The 15046-nt window shown below is 47.4% G+C and overlaps 1 non-coding gene across 1 annotated transcript; it reads right to left on the bottom strand.

Moving 5' to 3' along the window:
* Positions 1-5467: 5467 nt before the first annotated feature.
* On the bottom strand, positions 5468-5569 carry LOC138827057 (U6 spliceosomal RNA). Its single transcript, XR_011371933.1, has one exon. It is a non-coding gene; the product is annotated as a U6 spliceosomal RNA (small nuclear RNA).
* Positions 5570-15046: the final 9477 nt, after the last annotated feature.

Here is a 15046-nt window from a genome sequence, read left to right as displayed (position 1 = left end):
ACTCTTCTGGAAAAGAAGGAAATGCGTTTCCAGAGGGAAGGTGGGCTGGGCGGCTGGGGTGTGTCCAGTCTTCACACCACCACAGGGCTGCGGGCCAGCGGGCGCGCTCCTGCCTTGTGGGATGGCTGATAAAACAACACAATCCTCAGCAGCCCAGTGCCAGCTGTCCCCGGCCGCCCACGTGGCCGGCCACCTGCGCCTCCCGTGTGAGGTCCCCATCTTCCCACAGCCCTGCTCTGGTGCTTCAGAACTTGCTCTTCCCCATGGCTGTGGCAGCCAATTTTGAAGACTCAAGTGTGTGTGCATGTGTGTGGGCACAGCAGTATTAGAAATTGAATTTAGGGCCTCTAGCTCTTGCTTGGCTTTTTTTTCCCCCTCTCTCAAGGCTGGTGTTCTATCGCTTGAGGCACAACTCCAGCTTTTTGCTGGTTAGTTGGAGATAAGAATCTCTTTGGTTTGTCTGCCCTGAGTGGCTTTGAACCTTGATCTGGATCCTCAGATCTCAACTGCTGAGTAGCTAGGATTACAGGTGTGAGCCACCATCCACATGGAATGAATTGGCTCTCTCACCTTACGCAATCACCAGAATTCTGGTGTTATTTCCATGGTATGTGGTTATTTATTTATTTAGTTGGTTAGTTAGTTTTGGTCAGTCATGGGGCTTGAACTCTGGGCTTGGGTACTGCCATGCGCTCTTCAGCTCAAGGTGAGCGCTCTACCACTTGAGCCACAGCGCCACTTGGGGTTTTCTAGGGGTTTATTGGAGATAGGAGTCTCACAGACTTTCCTGCCTGGGCTGGCTTTGAAACGTGATCCTCAGATCTCAGCCTCCTGAGTTGCTAGGATTATAGGAGTGAGCCACCAGCGCCCAGCTTGGTATGAAACTCAATCTCCTCCTTTTAAAGTGACCCTCTTCCCAAAATATACTTTTTGTGGGAAGAGGAGGGCTTGAACAAACTAGGGACCTGAGCACTGTCCCTGAGCTCTTTTGCTGAAGACTAGCATTCTACCACTTTGAGTCACAACTTCACATCCATTTTTCTATTGGTTAATTGGAGGTAAGAGTCTCACTGACTTTTCTGCCCAGGCTGGCTTCAAACCTTGATCCTCAGATCTCAGCCTCCTGAGTAACCAGGATTACAGGTGTGAGCCACCGGTGCTTGGCTCCGGCATGTACTATTTACCATCAAAAGGTCTCCAGCATCTCGCACTGAGAGGAGGTCAGTTTAGTGACCAGTTTAGGCAGGGAGACAGGATTGACGTGAGTCCTGCGGGACCAGGGGCGTGTCTGTGTGCGTGGGGTGGAGGTCCGCGGGTTCTCCTGCCATCTCTGCTGATCTGAATGTACAGAATGAAGCCAGTCTGGGTGGAGGCGAGGAAGACATGAAGTGGGACAGCCTGAAGCCAAAGCAGCCGGACCAGAACCCCGGGCCTCTCCCCCGGCTCGGGTCCCAGCATGCCACACTCTTCAGCTTCCTCACACTCAGGCTGTCTGATGGACATTTGAGCTGCTGCTCCCTGGGTCTGTGAAGGAGAGGGATTCTGTGAAGCACCAGGAGAGACCCTCAGCTCACCACGGCCTTGAACTCAACTTTCCACCTTGTTCTAAGGCTCTGCCCAGGCAGAAGCGGACCTGTCAGGGCATAAGCAGGGACGGCTCTGGGCTAGTTCCCATCCCTATGCTTGTGGAGCTCAAGTATTTTGTTGTTATTGTTTGTTGTTCCCAGATAAAGTCTTACTACATAGCCTGAGCTGGCCTCGAACTCGAGATCCTCCTGACTCAGCCTCCAGAGTATTGGGGTTATGAGCATACACTACCATGCCCTGCTAGCATCTAAATCTTATTTGATGCAGTAAGACCTTCTTTAAGAAAAACAATAGAAAATTAGAAGCACAAAAGGAAGCACAGGATCTCAGAAGTAACCCATACTCCGAATGGCTCCTGCCTGCCACCAAGAAAATGAACCTTTGCTTCAGCCTAACCGGAGGCAGGAAGGGTAGTGTGAGTTTTCTGGGGCCACAATAGAAATGCATTGTGTCAAGGCCAGGAGGCCAGAAGTCCACACTTTGGTGCAGACCAGCCAGGAGACCGGAGACTCCAGGTGGCTGCTCCGGCTCTCTGTCAGGCGGGAACATATTCTTTCTCTGACTCCAGGCCCCTGGAGCAAACCAAACCTCATCTCTACCAACACCGGCCCCAGGGACTCCCACTTCACCTTTACCATTGGAATCTTTGCATCTACAGATTCTGAGCCTCCAACTCTGGGGTCAGTGACCCTGGTGATCCCACCCAGACCCGTCATGCTGCCTGTGAATGTGGGCTCGTGAACATGGGAGCTACACCCAGCTCCACAGAGCACGGGGTGGGAGGCTCCCTGATGCTGGGGCCTCCCTGCCCCACAAAACATGATGAATGCAGATTGGATGCAGCCCAGAAGCTCAAGGTCAGCTCCGAGGGCCTCGGGAAGAAGTAGGGGCAGCATGGGAAACAGTGGGTACGTGGACCACCACTGGGAATGGATTGTGCTTCCCCTACCCATGGCAATCCAACGGGTAAGAGCTGCCCAAAGAGTTCTGGGCAGCAAGGAACAGCCTGGCTAGAATCAAAACCAGGTAGATCCAACAGAAACAGGCGCTCCCACCTATCATCCTAGCCTCTGAAGAGGCTGAGACGCAGAGGATGGATATTCAAAGCCAGCCCCAACAGAAAACTTCATGAGAGTACATCTCCAAAACTAACAAAAAGCTAGGCTGGAGGCATGACTCAAGTGGTAGAGCACCAACTGAGAAGGCAAAGATGGATCATCACAAAACAGGGAATATGAATTCAGAAAAGCCATACCTGTCCTGAAAGATAAACAGTGCACTAGCCTATGGAATTTCAACGTTCTAATCGACGGTTGGAGGCCTTGGTCAGGTCCATAAAATCCTGCCCTGGCAGTCTATCCCTAGCAGCATTGTCACTGTCAGTGTCCCTCTTGCATGACTCCATAGAGCCCCCAGGAATCCAGCATTGCTTACGGTAGTGAGTACCTGTGGTGTTAGTGTTGTGCTGGTGAGCCATGGGGGTGAGCTGGGGGTGACAGTGGCTGGGCCTGGGCCACAGCCTAAGAGCTACCGCCTAGTCACCCGGTGAGGGCCGGGAACAGATTCCGGTCATAGGAGGGAGCTTTGTGGCGATTTGGATTCTGGATTCCTAAGCCAGGTCAGGTGGAGATTGGATGGTATGTATGTTTGAGCACCGCTGGCTGCTTGACCAGATGTGTCAAGCGTATGTGTGGACTGGCAGAGCAAGGGAGGCTCTGTGCTCACTGCCCACACCCACAAGCCGGACAAAGCACCCCGTGCTCCTCTATGGGGCTGTGTAGAACCTTCGGTGACTCCTTGACTCAGTGGCATGAGCTATCCGTGACCACATTTCCTGGCCCTTGAGTTCTACTGCAAATGTCTGCTGCCTTGGAAGAGTTGCTCCTGGGAAGCCTCTCATCCACAGCTGTTTGAGATGAGTCTCTGCGGGATGTGATGGAATGCTGCTCTGTGTGTGTGTGTGTGTGTGTGTGTGTGTGTGTGTGTGTGTGTGTGTGTGTGTGTGTGTGTGTGTGTGTTGTGCTGTGGGTATCACTTTGGGACTTCCCTTTATGCCATGCAATGATTGCCAGTGCTCTGTAAACTGGAAACTTCTGTCCAACTAATAATTAGTAGGTAAACCACAGGGACCAGAGTTATTTCTGCTCTGGCTGGTACCCAGAGCATCGTGCCTAGAACAGACATGGGCCCACTGGTAGTTTCTAGCTGCAGGAACAAGTAGACATATAAAAAAAAATAAGAAATAAAAGATTATGAGAAAGAGAGCCAGGGCCACGGAAACAGAAAGCACATAGGTGAGCAACGCAATCAGGGCAGGCTCCATGGAGGAGGAAGATTCAGACTGGTAACTGAGACCACGTGTGTTTTAACCAAGCAATGAGCGGGAGGAGGCCATGCCAGGCCCCTCACCATCTGGGGAGGACAAGATGCTGAACTGTGGATGGAGCCCAGTTCATGACACCATCTTCGGTCCTTGGGGAACCAAGCCAGGTCCTGACAGAAGAGTTTTGGGAACCTGAGATCCTACAGCACAGGCCAGCAGGGAGAGGTCAGGCAACTTGATTGTGTAAGGCAGCTACGTGAGCTCACCCTCTGCTCGGGCAGGTAACCCTGGGTGAGTGGGTTCTTTGCTCTAAAGGGGAAGGAAGATGGAGAGTCATATCTCCCTCCCACTCAGCTCCCAGCCAATGGTCACTGGCAGGTTTTCCACTCAAGTCACTTGGAACTTTGTGTGTGTGTGTGTATGTGTGTGTGCATGCACGTGCGCGCACTCACACATTGATACAGGGGCCTGAACTCAGGGGCTTGCCCTCTCACTTGATTTTTTTGTTGTTGTTCAAGGCTGGTGTTCGACCATTTGAGCCACAGAAAGCTTCTGTTGAGACTTTTTGTTGGTTCGTTGGAGAGAGTCTCATAGACTTTTTCTACCCAGGTTGGCTTTGAACCACTCTCCTCAGATCTTAGCCTCCTGCATAGCTAGGATGACAGGTGTGAGCCACCAGCTCCTGGCTCTTGAAACCTTTTAACAGCACAACTTCCACCCAGGGCCCACCTTGATTCATGCCGCACATACTCACTGAGCACCTGCCGCATGCCAAGAACGCCTCCAGCAACAGCTGATGATGGAAAGACTCTTATCCCCGTTCTCCTAGGGCCTGGATTCTTCAGCAATGATTGAGAACAAACAAGGGAGGAAAGCAAGCAAGGCACAATAAGAACCATTGCTGGGGGAAATGTGGCTCCAGTGGTAGAGTGCTAGCCTTGAGCACAAGAAGCTCAGGGACAGTGCCCAGGCCCTGGTCCATTGCTGGAGCAGGGCAATGTGATGGGGTGACAACCTCACGCATGATGGTTGGCCAAAGAGGCGGCTCTGAAGGAATGACATTTGAGTGGGAGGTAGGCAAATTCATCCAAAAGCCAACAATAAAATTTTGAAATTGTATCAATTATAAACTGATTATTATTAATAAACAGATGGTTATTAACAACTAATTAAAGTATCTAATGAAGTTAAAGGTTTGTTTCCCTCACATAAAATAAGTGAAGAGGTAGACAGTTCCTGCACATCAATAGTTCATCAGGGGCCTAGCTCTGTCCTTCTCCATTTCTATCTAGTGCCTGATTTCTAGATTAACAGTCACATATCAGGGGTTCAAAATGGCTACTGTGCCACCAGCCAGCACATTTTATATTCCAGGCAGAATTAAAGAATAAAGAAAATGGGAAAAAAGGAAACAAAACAGAAAAGAAAACAGTAAGTGCAATGCAGGTATTGCCTAAATTATCTGTGTCTCTTTGAAGAAAGTTTTTCTGGGAATTACACATAGTGAATTCTTTTTTATCAAAAAAGAATCTTTTTATTTTTATCACTAATTACAATAAAAATATGGAACGCTTCACGAATTTGCGTGTCATCCTTGCGCAGGGGCCCTGCTAATCTTCTCTGTATTATCCCAATAGTATAGGTGCTGCCAGCGAGCACAATAGTGAATTCTTGATTGTGTATTTTTAGCCACAACTAAGTCTTGTAGCTGCAACAAGCAGCAAGAGAGCTTAGAGATAGGATCTTCTCTCTAGGGACTCTGAGACTAAGGAACTGGATATGTCACAGTCATCTCTGTCCCAGAGAACTAAAGATACTTCCACTCCAGATCCCAATAGCTTACCTTCTGTTGAAAACAGTTGGGACAGAATTTCAGAGGAGAGGGCCATGAAGCCCACTTTGATCTTCTTCTTTTTTCCTTGTATTAATGTCATTTGTACACATACTCTTCTCTTCCCTGAAGAATGAGAGCAAATAAACGTTGCTTATTGTTTGTTTTAAGTACTAATAGTATGTTGATAGTAGCCACTCAAAGGTATCAAGACCTCATCTCTACAATTTGTATTATCTTATTTGGAAAAAAAGAAAGTCTGCCAATACAATTAAGGATTTCAGGCCCTAAATATCATCTCAAGTGTTCTTAAAAGACAGAAGCAAAGGACTTTTGAGGGACATGCAGAGAAGATCAGGGTATAACATAATGTCTGGAGGCAGAGATTGGAGTGATGTGGCCAAAAGCCAAGAACACCTGGAGCCACCAAGCTGGAAGAGCCCAAGAATGAAACCCCTGCCAACATTGTCACTTCTGACTCATTCCACAAACATGAGGGGGGAAACTCACTATTCTAAGCCACCTAGTTCATGGTGCTCTGTGACACACCCATAGAGAATTAATTTTAAAGTAGACCATCCTAGAGAAAAATACCGAGTTACAGGAAAATATAGTGATGGGTTAAAAAAATGTTATTTTTTTATGTATGTGGTGGTGCTAGAGATAGAACCCAATGCCTATACAAATGCTCTATCATTGAGTCACATCTATAGCCTCCAAATATTTTTTAATCTTAAAAAACCAGTATAAACTGAAAAATACAGCAGATTCATGAGCATATAATGATGTCTTAATTGAAATTTTTAAAAAATTCAAAGGAACAAAATTTAAAATTGCAAAACTTCTCTAATAAAAACAGTAAACATAGCCGGGTACCAATGGCTCATACCTGTAATCTTAGCTACTCAGGAGGCTGAGATCTGAGGATCACAGTTCAAAGGCAGCCCAGGCAGGAAAGTCAGTGAGACTCTAATTAACCACCAGAAACCTGGAAGTGGTGCTGTGGCTCAAAGAGGGTTAGCCTTGAGAGAAAAAGCTCAGGGACAGAGCTTAGACCCTAAGTTCAAGCCCTAGGACTCACATGTGCATGCACTCACACACACAATGACCCTAGCTGGGAGCAACAGCACAAGCCTATAAAACTTTAGCTACTTGGGAGGCAGAGATTGATCAGGGATCATGGTTGGAGGCTAGCCTGGACAAAAAGAAGCTTGAGAAATTCCATCTTCATCAATAATGGCTAGGGCATGTGCTGTCATCCCCAGCAACACAAGAAGCACAAGTAGGAGGCTCACAGCCCAGGCCAGCCCGGTTATAAAAATGAGACCCTACTTCAAAATTCAACACAAAAAGGGCAAGAGGCACGGCTCGAGTGGTAGAGCACCTGCCCAGTAAGGATGAGGTACTGAGTTCAAGTCCCAGTACTGCCAGAGTAAGCAAGTGAACGGATAAAATAAAATGTTGATATTTTGTAAAAGACTATAAGACTAAAATATACAAAGAACTCACTTAAATTTATGAGAGAAAAAAAAAAACAGCTCAAAGGAAGTATATGAGCAGGTTTTTTTTTTTTTTATGACCAGAGAGAGGACTGAGGACTAAAACTTTTACTAAGCAAGTGACATCAGAATAAAAAGGTTTAAACACACACACACACACACACACACACACACATTGAGTATCGTAATAAGTAAAAATAGATGAACACAGAATCATTTATGAGCAGGGTATGAAAGGTCCTACTACTGCTCAAATCTTTTATAGTGAAGACTTACCTCCCTTACACACACACACACATATTGCACCAAGCTCTATGTTAGATTCTTTTAAAATGCTGTCTGAAATGCCTGAGGATGTGGATCTGTGCTCAATTGGTAAAGTACTAGCTTTGAGCAAAAAAAAGCTTAGAGAGAGCACCCAACCCCTGAGTTCAAGCCCTAGGAGCAGTGTACATGCATGCGTGCGCGCACGCACACACACACACACACACACACACACACACACACACACACACAATGATAGTAGGTAATTGAGTGTTGGTAAGAGACAAAAAGATGCTCTGAGAGAAAGGAACGGCATGTGTGGCCATGGATATGAAGGCTGGAGACTGTGCAGCGTGCACATCCAGCTGTTTTGTGCACCCGTCCCTGTGGACCTGCCCCTTGCAGCTGCCCCTGCATCACGGCCTTAGCCAGTCTTTGTCCCAGCAGGTGTCACCGTGGCTGACTTCATCTCTGGCCAAGTCTACATACACAGCAAAACGTACAGGAGAGGATGTGTGTAGTAGGTGATGGCAGATCGACATGATGAAATCTCATTTGACCATTAAAAGAGATAATCAGGAAGGCGATGTTGAAACATGGAAAGAATGTTCCAAGCAGAAACGCCCAGATGACCACGAGGAGAAAGATGTAATGGGCTGTGCTAGATCAACACGATGGAACGTTACAGTTACTAATAAAAAATAAATTAAAAAAAACACAACAACAAGGGCCAGTATGGAAGCCATACAGGCCTCCATCCTGGGGATGGAGGAGGGGGACATTGAGTATCGTAATAAGTAAAAATAGATGAACACAGAATCATCTATGAGCAGGGTATGAAAGGTCCTACTACTGCTCAAATCTTCTATAGTGAAGCCTTACCTTCCTTACATAATTTTATGATATAAAATTTTGTCATTAGAAAAATGGAGGCCGCGCACCAGTGGCTCACACCTGTAATCCTAGCTACTCAGGAGGCAGAGCTCTACGGATCACAGTTCAAAGTCAGCCCAGGCAGGAAAGTTGTGAGACTCTTATTTCCAATAAATGACTCAGAACAAGCTGGATGTGGCGCTGTGGCTCAAGGGGTAGAGTGCCAGCCTTGAGCAAAAGAAGCTAAGGGATAGCGCCCAGGCCCAGAGTTCAAGCCCCAGTTGCTGGGGAAGGGGGGGAGGTAGGGGGTATAAAGAAAGAAAAAAAGAAAAGAAAAATGGAATTGTTTATAAATAATACTCTACAATGTTTTAATAAAATGTTTTGGTGGGATAAGTGATTGGAACTTAAATTTTCTTTTTTTTTTTTTTTGTCGGTCATAGGGCTTGAACTCTGGGCCTGAGCACTGTCCCTCAGCTCTTCAGCTCAAGGCTAGCACTCTACCACTTGAGCCACAATGCCACTTCCAGTTTTCTGAGTGGTTTATTGGTGATAAGAGTCTCACAGACTTTCCTGTCCAGGCTGGCTTTGAACCTAGATCCTTGGATCTCAACCTCCTGAGTAGCTAGGATTATAGGCGTGAGCTACGGCACTGGGCTGGAACTTAAATTTTCATTAGCATTATTTTAGTATTTGTTCTTTAATGACGGAACAACTTTGTAAAGATGACATGTTTCAAATTTAAGGCAACACTTCAAAATCAGCAGAGAATTCAATCTCTCTCTCTCTCTCTCTCTCTCTCTCTCTGGACTGAGATTTGAATTCAGAGCCTCAAACGAGAGCTTGAGGCCTCCTATCTGCTGCGAGCGGTGTGTTCCCAGCCCTGTGATTTCTGGAGAGTCTTCAGAAGTTTTATTGTAGCATCATCCTGGGAAGGAGCTACACAGGGTGCTCTTGGATTGTTCTGTGAGTCCCTGCAGACATGGTCACCCACAATCCCTCCCATTCCCATGTGCCCCCTCCCATCTGGCAGTAGACACCCTTTGACCCCTTAAACCTGGGCCTGTGATGGAGGAGACTCTGTGGGCTCCAGGCCTGGACTGTGTAACCCTCTCTACTTCCATTTCTTGCCTTCATGGAAGCCAAGTGCCTTGTAAACCAATCAGACTGTCCTGCTAGAGGGAGAGGGAGGGAGGGGCTAGCCCAGGTGTCAGATGTGTGATTCTCCGGCTCCAGTGGCCCCACCCTGGCCAAAACTTTGTGGGTCAGAGATAAGCCATCCTTGCAGCACCCTACCCCCGGCTGCATGACAGGCTTCCTAGTACGTGCTGGTTGCTGCCTCAAGCAGGTTTGAAGGTGTTTTGTTTTGCAGCTATAGCTCACTGAGACAAGTCTAACCGCTAATGGACTGCAGGACAGTTTCTTCTGATTTTCCATCTTCTTGTCTACCACACAGAGCCTGGAACTTTATAAACTTTGGGGTGATGGGTTCAGGCCGGAGACAGGAGCTCAATTGTGTAGAGAACATGGATTCTCGTCTATAGACCGACACTGGTAGCGCTCACCATGTACAGTTGAAGAATGTGACTTGAGGAAGATGGCTAACTCCCTCAAGGTCATGGGCAACTTAAGAGTTCAATTCAAACCTAGGCAATGGGAGCTCATTACAGGCAATATTTTGTTATGCTAAATGACATGATGGTGGGTCTAAATGCTGGCCCTCCTCAGGCCCCTTGCTCAGTACAGAGAGAACCAGGGCAGGCAATGGCCGGGCGAGGGCCTGTGGCATAGGATTCTACACCTGTCTCTTCTCCACACACACACAGTAGCAACAGCTGGCTGAGCTCCACTGCGTACCTTCCGCTTCCACGTTTCTGGGATTCAGGGTTTCCCAGTGTCACCCTGTAGATGGGAACTAGAAGAAGTGAGCTAATCTTTATTGCCGGGTGGCTTCCATGTCATATAAACACTGTGCCAAGAAATGGGGAATCTTGACAGACCTGAACATCTAGCCCATAGGCTGTCCGACTATAGCCCCAGGGTCAAATCCTGTCTTCCTTCTACCTATTTTTTTCATGACCTAGAGGCCGTGAATGCTTCTCACAATTTTGTGCTTTGGGGGAAAGGAGAGAACCGGGACTTGAACTCAGGGCCTGAGTGCCATCTCTTAGCTTTTTAATTCAAGGCTGGCCCTCTACCACTTGAGCCACAGGTCCACTTCTGGCTTTTTGTTGGTTAATTGGAGACAAGAGTCACAATCCACTTTGCTCCCTGGGGTGCTTTGAACTGTGCCTCTCAGATCTCAGCCTCCTGAGAGCTACTAGCAAGGGTTTCACAAATTGGTTTTGCTTTTTTTTTTTTTTTTTTTGCTTTTGGTGGTTGGTGCTAGTTTTTTGAGTTAGGGACTTACGCTTGTTAGACAGGTTCTCTAGCTCTGAGCTATACCTCCAGCTTGTCCCTCCTTTTTTAATTTAAAGTTTTATTGTAAAGATGCTGTGCAGATCGGGTCCTCCAGCCCTTTTTACCTTCTTTGTTTTTCAGATAGGGTGTCACATTTTCCCCTCAGGGTGTATCTGTTTTCTGAACAAATCATCATCTCAAGCTTCTGATCTTTTATCAGACATCAGTCCTCAAGTTGGCAATTAAAACTACCACAAACCTCCTAAATTGAGGCCGAATGGAATACCAGCCTGTGTGGCCACAGAGGTCATAAAATGCCATTAAGTGACAGAAAGTGACCTATGGATTAATGATAAGCTTCATTCCAGCCTTAGGTGGGTCAACAAATAGCTTTAAAACAAAAGATGTTTAACTTACAGACCTAAGCCAGTAAAACCATGGCCTAGAGGCCAAATGTTAATTCAATAAAGTTTTCCCATCCTTGGTTCTGTGACATCTCATCGGTGGGAAGGGACTCCATGCTCCAGAGCCAGGTGCCTGTAACTATCATAGAATCTAGAAAGACCACTGAGCACCTGCCAGGTGTTACTTCTTTTAACAAAGGCCCCCTGATCAATTCCTAGACAATGGACTATCAGACTTCTAACCACCACCCCTGAACCAGCCTAGGACCCTTGTCTGTTTTAACTATGTATATCTTCTTATACCCTGTCCTCAATTCTCCCTCTGTAACCCCCAAGATGACCCAAGATGGCTGAAGTGTGGCATGCATGATCTTGGCCTAAACTTTCCTATCATCTTTACTGTGTCTTGCCTGAATTCTTCCCAATTCAAAGGCCCTAAATTTCCAGTAGCAATGGGAGTTACTGGCCCATTAGATGTTTTTCTTTTTTTCCTTTCTCAGGGCCTTGTGTTTATTAGTAAGTGCTCTACTGCTGAGCCACTCTCCCAGCAAGACTCCTTGCATTTTGTGCCTAGGAACAAGTTGGAAAGAGCAAATGAACCTGGTTGGCCACAGGGCTGACACAGATCAAGCTTCTTCCATTACCCTCTCAGCTCCTTCCTCCAGACAGTGCCATGGGAAATAATGCATCTTCTAGAACATGTTGGCTGTTACCAGAAGGATCTGCTGTGGAACATGGCTAAAAGAGCAAAGCGTTCTGCTGACTGCCAGAGCTGGGTACATCCCCAGTGAGAAGCTGGGTCAGCACACCAGGCCAAGGTGAATTGGATCGGCTGGCAGCTTCTCCTTCTTCAAGGCAAGCCTGCCCAGGGAAGGCCACCTGGAATCTAGCAAAGCAGAGCAGGGACTCGATGACCTTTTGTTTTCATGCATATGGGCCCCTTTTTATGAACCACTTCCAAAGCTGTTGTTGCCTTCCTGGGTGGGTAGGGGTGCTGAAGAGCCAGACAAGCTGAGTTCAAATCCAACTTCTGACACTTGGGCTGGACAATTCACTCATCCACAAATAGGTTAAAATGTATTCTGCAGCTACACAGGGTTCTTCTGAGAACTGAATAATCTGAAGCAGGTAAATGTTTCTGTAATTATTGCCTATTTCTCATCTCTGTCAGTTTGCCTTTGTTTGTTTGTTTGTTTTGAAGGAGCCTCACACGGAGGAAACCCTCCTGAGCCCTCTGTGACTCATTTGACTCTTTTGAAGCAAATGAGAGAATGCTGGGACCTTTCCTGGAAGAGAAGAAAGAGAAAGGCAGAGCTATCTCCTCTCCCAAAAATGCAAACAGTGGCCATGACTAAGGTCCATTGGAAGATAAGGCTGAAATCAGCACATGGAAGGAACCACAGCTAACCTTGTCTAACTTTTCAACCATCTTTTCTTTATCAAGGAAAAATTTCACAGTGACTCAATGGGCTGAACAGATACAGAAACTGAGGCAGAGAGATGCACTAACGTCCATGACACAAGGCTCGGCATCCTCTTCTCTGGGGGGTAAGTAGAATCTGAATCGCTTCCCAATACATAAGCCTCGAAAAATGCCATTCTTAACTGATGCCATATTGGAGGGGAAAGTAGTCTGTTACAATATTTGCCCAAACAAAATATGGAGGAATCCATCATCCCATTAACAACCAAGCCCCACCCACAGAGGGAATTGCCACCCTGATTTCTATCGTGCTGAATGGTTTCACCTGTTCTTGAACTTCACACAAACAGGATCTTAGGGTAAGTTCTCGCTTATGTCCACCTTTGCTCAAGGTTGGGGACATTCATCCATGTTGTGCATTTTCCCCCAGTTTGTTTATCCAGTTTCCAGCCAACAGAGATTTTGAGTTGTGTCCAGTTCTTTTGGCTCTTATAGATAGAACTACTATGAAGATTTCCAGGGAAGTCCTTTTGAGGACATAAGCACTTAGTGAGTTTTGTGCCTTTGTGAGAAAATGCCTGACAAAACCAACGTAAAGGGGGCAAGATTTCATTCTGGCTCCGAGTTTCAGAGGGCTCAGTCTGGAGTCTCTCAGCTTCTTTTCTTCGGGACCTAAGGCAAGACTGAGCGTCATAGTGGCAGCACTGTGTTGAAGAAGAGGCTGTGACTAATAGATCAGAGCAGAGCAGTATCAAGAAGGGGTCGGAGCCAGAACTGCTCTTCAAAGACACGGCCCTCCCCTGACTGTTTCTGGCTACCATGCCCCTCTTCCCATCATCTTCCCATGGTTTCTACCACCACCCAGTAGTCTATTCAAATCTCGAGCCCAAGAATGGATTAAACCATCGATTAGGTCAGAGCTCTCTTGATGTAATCATTCTTGAATACCTCTCAAGACACACCCATAAGCATGCATTACTAATCTGTTTTGCAATCCAATCAAGTTGACAAGTATGATTAACCATCCAATATGCTTCCCTTTTTTTCCAAAGACAATGAAATCCTACCTGGAAGTAGGTATGCTAGGGTGAGTATATGCATTAGTTTTCCCCCCTCGTGCTATAACAAAACACCTGAGCTACACAGTCTAGAAAGATGACAGGTTTATATTGGGCCACTTATATTGGGAAGGTTTCAGTCAACTATTTGTTGGCCTGTCACTTGTGGGCCTCTGGGGAGGTAGCACATTATAGTGGGAGCAAAGCTGCGAACCTCATAACACCTGGGAATAAAGAGAAGCAGAGAGAGGAAGACGCTGGTATCCCAATTTCCCCTCAGAGCCTATACTCACCAAAGACCTAACCTCCTTCTGCTAGGCCCTGCCTCAAAAGTTCCCTCCCCTTCCCCCTGCAACAGCACCACAAGCTGGCAATCTACAGCAATGTTAAGTTCTCTACAAAGCCAGGCAAACATTTTACAAAGAAACCACAGTGGCTTTATAACCACTCAGAACTCGACCTTTTAGAAGCAGGCAGGCGAGGGGTCACCGCCCCTGAAGGTCTCCCCTCTCCAATGCCAGATCAGCATGGCTGTTTCTCACCATCCTACAAGTACAAAGAGCAAGCATGGTGGTCAACACCCACCAGGCTCTTAGGCTTCAAAGGGACCACGTGCGGCCTCCTCCCATTTCCCAGTGAGGAACCTAGACCGTCTCTGGGCCCCCACGTCCAGTCTCAGCTCTTTCATCACTGGAATCTCTGCTCTGATATGCAGGCCTCTTGTGAAGAACCTTCTCTTTCCCACAGCCCTCAGCAAAAGAGAGGAAACCTTCGCTGCCCAGGCTCCTCACTCGCACCCGCCTGCTGGCCACGCAGAGCAGCTGCTTCTTCCTGTGCTGCCAGGGAACTTCCAAAGATCAAGGGGTGCAGGGGAGGGGGACATGGTCATCTGATCTCACCCAGTGCCCAGGACCTGCCAGACCACCTCCCCCCACTTTCTCTCCCCCCACTGGGTGTGAGTCACTAGCAGTACTGTGAAGCCAACTCTGGAACAGGGACAGCCCGGTGCTTTTGGAGGCGGGGTCTCTGCAGCAGGACAATCAGTATTCTTCACCCCTGACCCTCATGTCCTCCTCCTCCCTCTAATCTGTCAGGTCCATCCTGAGGTGGGACTCAGGAAGGACACTCCCTAATCAGTGGGTTTTATTTTCAGCTCACAGCTACCATTTTCCGAGCTGACAGCCTAGCCCCTTCCATGAGGTCTGGCTGGTGGAGGCTACCGCCTGGAAACCCTGGACAGTATAATCCTGGAGAGCACTGGGTGGGAGCGCTCTGAGGGACAGGACAGGGCCTGCCCCGTGAGTTCAGAGCTGCGGGGGTCTATTTTCTGGGAGCTCTTGTCTCAGGCTGTCTCAAAGAAAAAGGGGCCTGGCTCACGCTATTG

This window comes from Dipodomys merriami, unplaced genomic scaffold, assembly GCF_024711535.1.
Source record: "Dipodomys merriami isolate MVZ:Mamm:240054 unplaced genomic scaffold, mDipMer1.0.p SCAF_15, whole genome shotgun sequence".
NCBI classification, from domain to species: Eukaryota; Metazoa; Chordata; class Mammalia; order Rodentia; family Heteromyidae; genus Dipodomys; species Dipodomys merriami.
This window is presented reverse-complemented; position numbering and strand designations above follow the sequence as displayed.